Below are 10,347 nucleotides of genomic sequence, written 5' to 3'. Positions count from 1 at the left end.
TAGCCATCATCTGAGTGACTGAATAAGCTCATATGTCAAATGCAGTTATCCTATAATGCATCTACTTTGGTAATGTTGGTACCTGTGCCTAATGTTGCCTAGGCTATCCCTGAACTACTGCTGTGGAAGATGGCTTTTTTTTTTACCTGCATGGCTGGACGGAGATGGCCCTTGGTCAGCAGGGACAATCCCACTCCCCTCTGCGTCCTCTGTAATCACAAATTATTTCCCATTTAGGAAAAGGTATATACAAAATGTAAACTACATGAGTGGACTACTGCAATGCAAGATGGTTTTTGTATTTACTGTATGTACGTACCTGCATGCCTGGACTGAGTCAGGAAAATCTCTGCATCATCCTCTGTAATCAAATAACATTTTCCATTGGGGACAAAAGGAAAATAAAGTAGGAAAATATATATTCAACCCCAGCATCATGCTCTGTCATGCATGCATCTGTGTGGTCCATGACTTTGATGTATATTATACATACATTTGAACAACAGAAATGTGATTTTATCTAGTGCAATGCAAGATGGTTTCTGTTATTTGTATTACTATACCTGAGGAAGACTCAACTCTTGCCCGGCGAGTACCTGCATGCCTGGACTGAGTCAGGAAAATCTCTGCATCATCCTCTGTAATCAAATAACATTTTCCATTGGGGACAAAGGGAAAATAAATTAGGAAAATATATATTCAACCCCAGCATCATGCTCTGTCATGCATGCATCTGTGTGGTCCATGACTTTGATGTAAATTATACATACATTTGAACAACAGAAATGTGATTTTATCTAGTGCAATGCAAGATGGTTTCTGTTATTTGTATTACTATACCTGAGGAAGACTCAACTCTTGCCCGGCGAGGCTCCTCTCCTCTCTCCTCCACCTCCTCCTCAGAATCTGAAAATGTATAGGTTTGCAGCAGGGACGTGCAGAGAATGTTAGATATTTCAAAAAGGCCTTTTGTTGGAAATATCACAAATAGCAGACGTATCACACACCGAAAAAATAGCAGACCTCCAACGTGTCGCTGCGCGACGCGTTGTGAGCTTGGAGGTCTGCTATTTTTCGGTCTGTGATACCACACTGAACTAAGCATAATCAAGTCAATACTTGCGATGTGCCGTAACAGCATGGATTTCTACACAGAGAGGGCAATTCTTTCAACATAAAATGCTGCATTCAAGTTCAGGAGAGTTTGGACAAGGCAATTCTCTTGAATGCTGCCTTCATGTGTGGCATGGAAAGAGGGGGCATTTGCATTTCTTTCACCATAGTGAAAACTGCATTCATGGTCTGGAGAGAGGGCACTTTTTTACTTGTGAGCTTGGAGGTCTGCTATTTTAGATGTGTGATACCACACTGAACTAAGCATAATCAAGTCAATACTGGAGATGTGGTGTAACAGCATGGATTTCTACACAGAGAGGGCAATTCTTTCAACATAAAATGCTGCATTCAAGTTCAGGAGAGTTTGGACAAGGCAATTCTCTTGAATGCTGCCTTCATGTATGGCATATGGAAAGAGGGGCATTTTCATTTCTCATTTCTCATAGTGAAAACTGCATTCATGGTCTGGAGAGGGCACTTTTTTACATACAGATATAGCCCCCTTTGATGTCTGTGTGCACGTGCCTGTTGTGCAGTGTTTTTATTTCTTGTTTTATGAATTGAATATAGGACACATATGGAAACAAGTCAGCATAGATGAGTTTCCTTTTATAGGAAGTTTGTTTGACTGCATTTCTGCAGCAGCATCATCATCATTTATCTGTGCCAGGAAAAGAAACTGTACGTTTTGTGCATGTTGGCACAAAAAAATAAAGAAAAGATGAATGATGAACACAAAATCCTACTTAGGATCCAAGTGACTGATATGTTATAAAATACATTTGATTGTATAGGCAGCAAAGACATTTTCTGTGCTTCCTTGACTTTTATTTGACTGTTTGCATTTACCCCTGCCTGGGTACAGCAGGGGTATGCAGCTGGGGGTCGGCAGGTTAGTTACTTAGCGTCGGCAGGTTAGTTACTTAGCGTAAGGCAGGTTAGTTACTTAGCGTCGGCAGGTTAGTTTAGCGTAAGGCAGGTTAGTTACTTAGCGTCGGCAGGTTAGTTACTGAGGTAAGGTTTACTGAGGTTAGGTTTAGGGTTGGGGTAGAGTTAGGGTTATAGTTTTAGTGTCGGAATAACGGCCCGTCGGCACACTGCTGCGGACCCCCTGGTGTCTTGCACGCCGCTGAGCGACAGTGAGCGGTTGCTGCCGAAAGTCGGGGGGACGAAGATGGCGCTGAGAGCTGCTCTCGACACGCTGAGAGCTGCTCTCGCCATCTTCGTCCCCCCGACTTTCGGCAGCAACCGCTCACTGTCGCTCAGCGGCGTGCAAGACACCAGTCATGTTGCCATACCATACCTTTTTCTGAACTGACGCCACTGATAAAACACAATGTAATTTCACGTTTCAATTCTTACCCATGTCGTCCACACAACGAGCCTGCTTCGCTCCTTGTTGGGGATTCCACTCGGAGTCTCCCTCGCCATAGGGGCCTTCATCATCATCAAAAACATCATCATCATCATCATCATCGCTGTCGGGGTTTTGGGGGCAATAACGTCCAGGTACGGTCGCCGTCCTGCCACTAGTACGTGGCTGAACAGGCTCCGCTTCTACCTCCTCGTCTGTGTCATCGTCAATATGGCGTTTCAACAGTTGGAGGATTGTTGGCTGTCCCTTGCCTGGTTGCGGACCCCGGCGACGTCTTTTGGAAAGTAGAGGCATGGCCCTAAACTAAACTAAACTCACTAAAACTAATCCAATCCCACCCGACACCCGATATAAACTAAAACTAGGCTACTGCTACACTAACACTCCTCTCTCCCTCTCTCTCCTCCTCGCCCTCACAACGAACAGTACACTAACACAGACAGACAACAGACAACGTTTTTTTAGACAACACAGTACACCAAACAGACAGACAAGTACAGACAGACGAAAAAACACTCCTCCTCGCCCTCACAACGAACAGTACACTAAAACACACAGACAACAGACAACGGAACGTTTTTTTTTTGTTTTTTTTGTTTTTTTAGACAACACAGTACACCAAACAGACAGACAAGTACAGACAGACGAAAAAACACTCCTCCTCGCCCTCACAACGAACAGTACACTAAAACACACAGACAACAGACAACGGAACGTTTTTTTTTTGTTTTTTTGTTTTTTTTAGACAACACAGTACACCAAACAGACAGACAAGTACAGACAGACGAAAAAACACACTACCTCTCCCTCCTCTCCTTCACCACCACCAAGTAACACCAACAGCTAACACGCTAACACGCTAACACACACACACACACACACACACACACACAAACACTCGCAAGTCTCACCTCAATCACTCCAAACACGCTCGCTTTCTCTCTCCTCTCTCTCTCTCAAACGGTCACCACACCAGTCAATCACAAACACACACTCTCTCTCAATCAATATCTCAAATCAAATTCAATGCTCTCTCTCTCTCTCTGTATCTCTGTCTCTCAATGCCAACCTACTCCCATCAACAGGTTGGGGGCGTGAGTGCAGTATTTATAGTGTTGGGTGGTGTGACTTATGTTTACATGAAGTGACCTATAGAACACAGCCACGTGTGTTGTTTTCCTTACTGATCCTATAGAAAAGACCCACCACTGTTGTTTAGTTTATTTGACCCAGAGATGACATCCAGAAACATAACAATTTGGATCACGTGGTTTAGTGTTTACAGTATGTTACAAGCACATGGACCCTCACTCATAGGTTGCACAGGAGCGCCATCTGGTGGATTCCAGTGGAAAGCTTATCTCGTTCAGGGACGAGTTAGATAACTCTGGCACACGTACGTTATTTTTCTTAACTCGTTCAGGAACGAGTTTGGCACAGGATGTGTTAATGTGTGACATCACTTAAATTGTTGATACTTTGTAAACTTGACCTATCACTCAGTACTTGGTCTGCTCTTTTTTACCTCCACACCCAACCTATTTGCCGAAAATAGACGATCTACAGCTTGTAGATCAGCTATTTCAAGCCAAAGTTCTCCTCCTCCTCCTAGGAATCTGAATCTGAACCTAATAGGGATGCAATAGGGTCCAAGTTGTTAATCTAAAATAATTATCCTATCACACAGAGATTTGGCGGCCCCCTGTAGTAACTCTGAGGAGCCCCTAGGGATCCTGGACCCCCTGTTGAAGACCCCTGGTGTAGATATTGGAAGTTGACTGCTTAGTTATTTAAGCAGATATTTATAGATATTTTTGACATGATTGTTTGTGGATTATGTGTTGATCATTTGTTATTTGTATTCTGTTTTGTTACAGAACCACACACATCTGTACAGTTGAGCACATTGATTGAGGACAAAACTGGGCAAAATGTCAGAGGAAAAACATTTTTGTGTTATCTGTAAAGAAGGTGCCACACGTAGCAAACGATTGGTAAACAATCCAGCTATGATTGATGGCCTTCTACAGGCATGCAGGGAGAGAGTGTCTTTAGGTCAAAGTGACATTCGGCAACTAACTGACCACTTATCTGGCCTGAATGAAGTGCAACTTCAATCTGTTTATTATCACAGTGATTGTCGTAAACGTATCATCAACAAGAGCTTGATAGAACATCTTAGGGGGAAGCAATCCCGACTTCCAGGTCTAGAACAGACAGGTGCATCAAGTGCAACAGAACATACTCGACCTAGACGGTCAAAGGTTGTCCCAAAGGAGGAATTATGTCTGTTCTCGCCATGTGATTTTTGTTCCAAGGCTGGTTTAGAGCCACTGCACCGTGTTTTCTCTGATGCAATGGGCGAAACACTCCTTGAAATCAAGCAGCAGACCCAGGATGACCAAGTCAGAATCTGCGTAGCAGATCTAGTGGATGCTGGGAATGCTTCAGCCCTTGAAAAACATTATCACAGGAACTGCTTGCGGACTGCACAGCACACATATACAACAAAGGCAGGTCACGATAATATATCACTCATTCGCTCCTTGTGTGATGAACAGTTGGTCCTCGCCATTCAAAATACCCTCAAAGATGATGTTACACTTGACATGAGTGAGGTCAATGATGCGTACTTGCTAATCCTGAAAAGGTATGGCATGGATGTGGATGAGACTACAAACCATCGCAAGTATCTAAAAAAGATCATTGCTGAACAACTTCCAGATGTTCAGTTTGTCAGATCATTACGACGAAATGAGCCAGACAAGCTGGTCCAATCAAGTGCAGTTGCCAAAGCTATCGATCACAGAATTTCCATGATGGATGATGGTCAGGTAATTGGTAACCTGAAGAATATTGCTAACCTACTGCGGGAAGAAATAATGCAAGTACGCAGCTGGACATTTACAGGGACCTTTGGCAATTTTGAGAACCCCGCTCTACTCCAATTCTTCCTAAGCCAACTCCTCTTTGGCAGCCATGTTGACAAAGTGTCTGGAATGAGGAATGAAGAAGTAGACAAAGCTATTGATGTTGCATGCCAGTTTCTAGTACAGAACACTCGTACTGATCGTCAGGTGACACGTCAACCCAAGGCAGAGGTTGGATTCCGGCCAAACACCCCCTTGCTATCCACTCAAGAGTGCGTGACAAAATTCTTGTCCAGAACCTCTCGGATGTCTATATTGGAAGTGAATACCGTCAAATACTTGACCTTGAAGCAAGAGTTGAGCAGTCTGTTCTTCAGCGAATGATGGATGCTGGTGGATTTTGTCTCCCTGATTTTGTCAAGAAGGATGTGAACATCTGGTTTGCTATTGACAATATCGATCTTTTGGAAGACACACCCACTGGGCAGGACACCTTCCATGGGACCGTGGTTGTAATCAACCAGCAGGCTGAAGATGGCGACCTGATGAATCAACCACTTGTTGTACCAAAGAAACTTAGCACAGCATCTCCTCTGGCATTTGATGTAAACTTGCTGCAAGCGCCAATCATCAAAACCACTAGCCTGATAAATCAGTCCGCACATCACCACCCCCTGTTGGTGGGTGGTGTGTAGTGTGGACTGACACTGGAGATCATTTATTTTATTTCAAGCTCGCCCGAGGAGTGGGCGAATTGAATGGGCCAATCAGGGCTTTAGACTTGGGGCACGTGGTAGGCTGGTCCGGTCCCAGCCCCCCCCCCCCCCCCCCCCCAGGCCCCCTCCCTTCGGAGCTGTTCTGCCCACGTGAGAGTCCCTAGTGGACTCTGATTGGTGCTCTTCTGGCCACGTGAGTCGCTACTGGACTCTGATTGGTCCGTGAAAACTGTCATGGCGGAGTCAGACTCGACTTGAATTCTTTTAATAAACTATACAATAGTGCCGTTTCATTACGTTTTAATACCATTTTGCACTAACGTAAACATGCAATCATATAATATGTTATGAGAAATAACGTATTTTTGCAATGTCACGCCACGTCGCCGTCGGGTGCTCTAAGCGCGTGTGTGTGTGTGTGTGTGTGTGTGTGTGTGTGTGTGTGTGTGTGTGTGTGTGTGTGTGTGTGTGTGTGTGTGTGTGTGTGTGTGTGTGTGTGTGTGTGTGTGTGTGTTGTGTGTGTGTGTGTGACGTCAATAGGGTTTAGCCCGCCCCCGCTGAAGTAGAATCTCCGTCCGCAGGATCAGACTCTCTCCTGAAGTGAAACGTAGTGAAGAGTCTGACGCTTGCAGTCAGGCTACAAAACCACACCCATCAGATTTGAGACTGTGATAGGAAAGCGAAACCAACTTGTTTCCCAAGGCTACACTCACACCTGGGCACTTATAAACCACCTTGCAACTGATGATAGGGGGGAAACATCAACTGAAACTCAGTTGGCAAGCAAACAAGCCCAGAACAATGAAGAGCAGAGAAGTCATACAAGGAATCAAGATGACTCTACAATCCTGTCAATCAAGGAGCAAGTGCGTGAATCAGGGAAATTGGCAAAGAAAGATGTGATGCCAACTTGGGCAGCAACTTAATCTCTACTGTTATCACAGTCCTCTAAAAGTTCCACACATACAAACACAGGGGTGATTGCTCCACTGTTTAAGACCTCGCCAACAGATTATGCTACCCTCTATACCGTTCTGCAGTTAACCCAGGGCATCTCTGCAACTGTTGCCCTCATAGAAAAACACTGATAAAACTAGATCTCGACCTTTATTCCCGTGCTTTGAAGATTCAGCAGTCAGTCGGAAATACCAATTGGATCCTAAGAGCTGGAACTCTCCACATAGCATTTGCTGCATTACGTGCTCTTGGTAAAACTATTGATGGAAGTGGCCTTGACACATGTGCTATTGAAAGTGGTGCATACACATCAGCAGCTCTTCGTGGGATTTTTGGTGGCAAAGCTTACAAGAGAGGTGTTGAGTACCACATCACTACCAGCCTTGCAATTATGATGTTGCGTTTTGACGCCATCTTGTCGAAGATTCCAAATGGTCCAATTCGTAAGCAGTGCATTGATTTCAAAGACAAACTCCATGAACGAGACCCACAGATGGTAAAGACCTTTGATGAAATCCAATCCTGGTATTCTGAAATGTCAAACCACTCGAAGATGAAAAAGACATTGGCGAGTTTGCTCAGTTCTTGATCCAGTAACTTTACCAGGTAGAGAGTCTTCTTAACCTCATCAGCTCTTGTCGCTCAGGTGACTGGGAGGGCTACTTGTCATCATTAGATAAACTCATCAAGTATTTCTTTGCTCGTGACCTCCTTAACTATGCTCGGCTCATGCGAGTCTATCTTGCCCAAATTAATGCACTTGAACAGGATGACCCAGAAACATGGAACGCACTTAAGTCTGGTGCATTTGTGGTGGCAAGGTCAGAGATACCATTCACTCATCTCTTCACTGATCAAGCCCTTGAGCAGGAAATCAAGAAGCTAAAAGGACATGGTGGGATGGTTGGACTCAGTAGAAATGAGGCAGCTTTGGACCGACTAGTCACTACCACACCTCATCTTGCTGGTCTAGTGAATCAGTACCTCAAAAGCTTCCCAAAAGCTTCCAGATCTTCAAGGAAAGAACATTATCAGCTCTCAGGAGAGATTGCACTGAGGTCAAGAGAAAATGCTCTTAAGCAACGAAAATTGATTGAGCTGCACTGTGGAGGCAATCCATTCCAAGAAAACACACCACAGAGTCTGGTTTCATCAGCGCTTGTGTCGGATGGGGAAAAAAATTACATTCTGAAGTTTGCAGATAAGGGCCAGAAGCGCTTTGAGGAGTTTGTTTCCGAATGATTGATCTCTACATCAAGTCTGTCAGTGTGGGACAAAATGACAAAACTCAAGTTGAAGACCTTTCCGAATTAAAATGAAAAAACTAAAGTAAGAATTGGAGACAAAGTAATCAAGTTGCGTGAGGAACGTGAATTGCTGGGAAGATTTTTAATCATCCAAGGCAGCCGACCAAGTTTAGTTCCTAAACTTGAGGAGACAATTGGTGAATATGAGATGTCAATAGTTCCTCGCTCTCTGTGTGCTGTTGATGGAACCCTGTACATTCCAACAGACAAAGCCAGTCTGATGCATGCAGTAGAAGATGCCAAGGCAGAGCCTCTTGAAGTTGTCCCACAGCCTGATCTGATGCAGGATGATCATCCAGGCGTTTCGCAACCTGATTTGATACAGGAAGATCTTCACGGTATCCCACAGCCTGTCAAAGTTCTTATAGTTGATGCCATGGGTGTGCTTCAGAGCATGAAAAAGACACCAACCATGCTGAAGCTGGCAGATCTTCAGGATGCATTCAACAAACGAATCAAAACAATGATGGCTGGCTATAATGAGGGACGTGTTGTCTTTGATCGGTATATGGATCAGTCTTTAAAAAACAAGACTCGACAGAAGAGAGCAACTTCATCTGTTGAATACGAAATTCATCCAGAGATGAAGCTCACCATGTCCATCAAGGAACTCCTATCTGCATCATCGACCAAGAGGAAGCTGACAAATGTGTTAGGCCAGGGACTGCTTGAGTATTTCTCTAGGGACAGATCTTTCATGCTGGTTGTCATATATGATAACTTCATAAAGGGACATGATTTTGAGGATGTGCACACACATGAAGAGGCTGATACCCTGATTCCTCATCAAGTCCTTGCCTCTGCTGCTAATGGTGCTTTGCGAGACATTATGTGTTTGGTCACCCAACACTGATGTGCTCCTCCCATTACTTGACTTAGTGTCTTGTGAATACATTGCAGCTCCAACTTCTCTGACGTTTGCAACAGGCCAAGGTACAAAAAACGTCAAATCGATATATTCGAGCGAGTTCAAGTTATCGGACGTCACAAATGTCAAGGATTCCTTGGCCTACACAATTTCTCTGGTGCTGACTGGGGAGGAAAATTTGTTGGAATCTCCAAAAAGACATGGGTCAACACCTACTTGAAGCTCGATGATGATGACCCTGCCATTAACTGCTTCAAGGACCTTGGCAAGGGTTCCATTCCTCCTGAGCTCATTAACGGAGAGCTTCCATCACCATTGCAGCCATTGGAGCATTTTTCAGCAAGAGCGTCCACGTCCATGGACGCGGCCGCCAAAAAAACGGCCGTGGACGCGAAGCCGCGTCCATGGATGCAAACGGCCGGCCGGCCCGGCCGTGGACGCGGCCGGGGACGCAGACGGCCGGGGACGCGTCCATGGACGAGGCAGCGGCCGTGGACGCAGACGGCCGGCCGTGGACGCGTCCATGGACGAGGCCGCGGCCGTGGACGCAGTCGGCCGGCCGCGGCCGTGGACGCAGACGGCCGGCCGTGGATTGGTGCATCAACCTGCTATCTATCTATCTATCTATCTATCTATCTATCTATCTATCTATCTATCTATCTATCTATTTATACTTCACCTTTAGTCCAGAAGAGAGTTCAGCCTCAGGAACTTGCACACATGGAACTGTGTCATGACTGTGTCATGGAGCTAAACAGAGCTATGTTAAATACTCACAATGACTCTGATGGACCAATCAGGGTGGTGGTGGGGGGAGGGATCAAAAATAGACAGAAACTGGATAATGCTTTGTTAACTGTCCCACCTAAGTCACTGCTAGTCTGAACAAACATCACCTTCCCTCTCATAACACTACTACTACTACTACTACTAGTACTACTACTACTACTACATTTATATAAAGCTGCTCTTGCATTTGAATTCAAGTCTGACACAAGTTAAGGTTAACTTAGGTAGTAGTTCATTTTGCTGGCTTTTAGGGACTGTGTGTGAGTGTGTAGGCCCACAAATTATTATAATTGTCATTAAGTGACTCAAAGTGAGACATCTAATGGGTGTTTATTATTTTAATATTAAC

General features: G+C 44.8%; 1 long non-coding RNA gene across 1 annotated transcript; it reads right to left on the bottom strand.

Annotated features, from left to right (window-relative positions):
- Window positions 1-146: 146 nt before the first annotated feature.
- LOC308306848 lies at window positions 147-1,539 on the bottom strand. The gene is made up of 4 exons (XR_013963177.1): window positions 841-1,539; window positions 564-638; window positions 320-361; window positions 147-209 (listed from the first exon to the last, which is right to left on the bottom strand). It is a non-coding gene; the product is annotated as an uncharacterized lncRNA (long non-coding RNA).
- Between the last annotated feature and the right edge of the window lie 8,808 nt (window positions 1,540-10,347).

This window comes from Nannobrachium achirus, assembly GCF_963921795.1.
Source record: "Nannobrachium achirus genome assembly, chromosome: 21".
Lineage (NCBI taxonomy): Eukaryota > Metazoa > Chordata > Actinopteri > Myctophiformes > Myctophidae > Nannobrachium > Nannobrachium achirus.
Note: the sequence above shows the minus strand (reverse complement) of the source record. Positions and strands in the feature narration are given on the sequence as shown.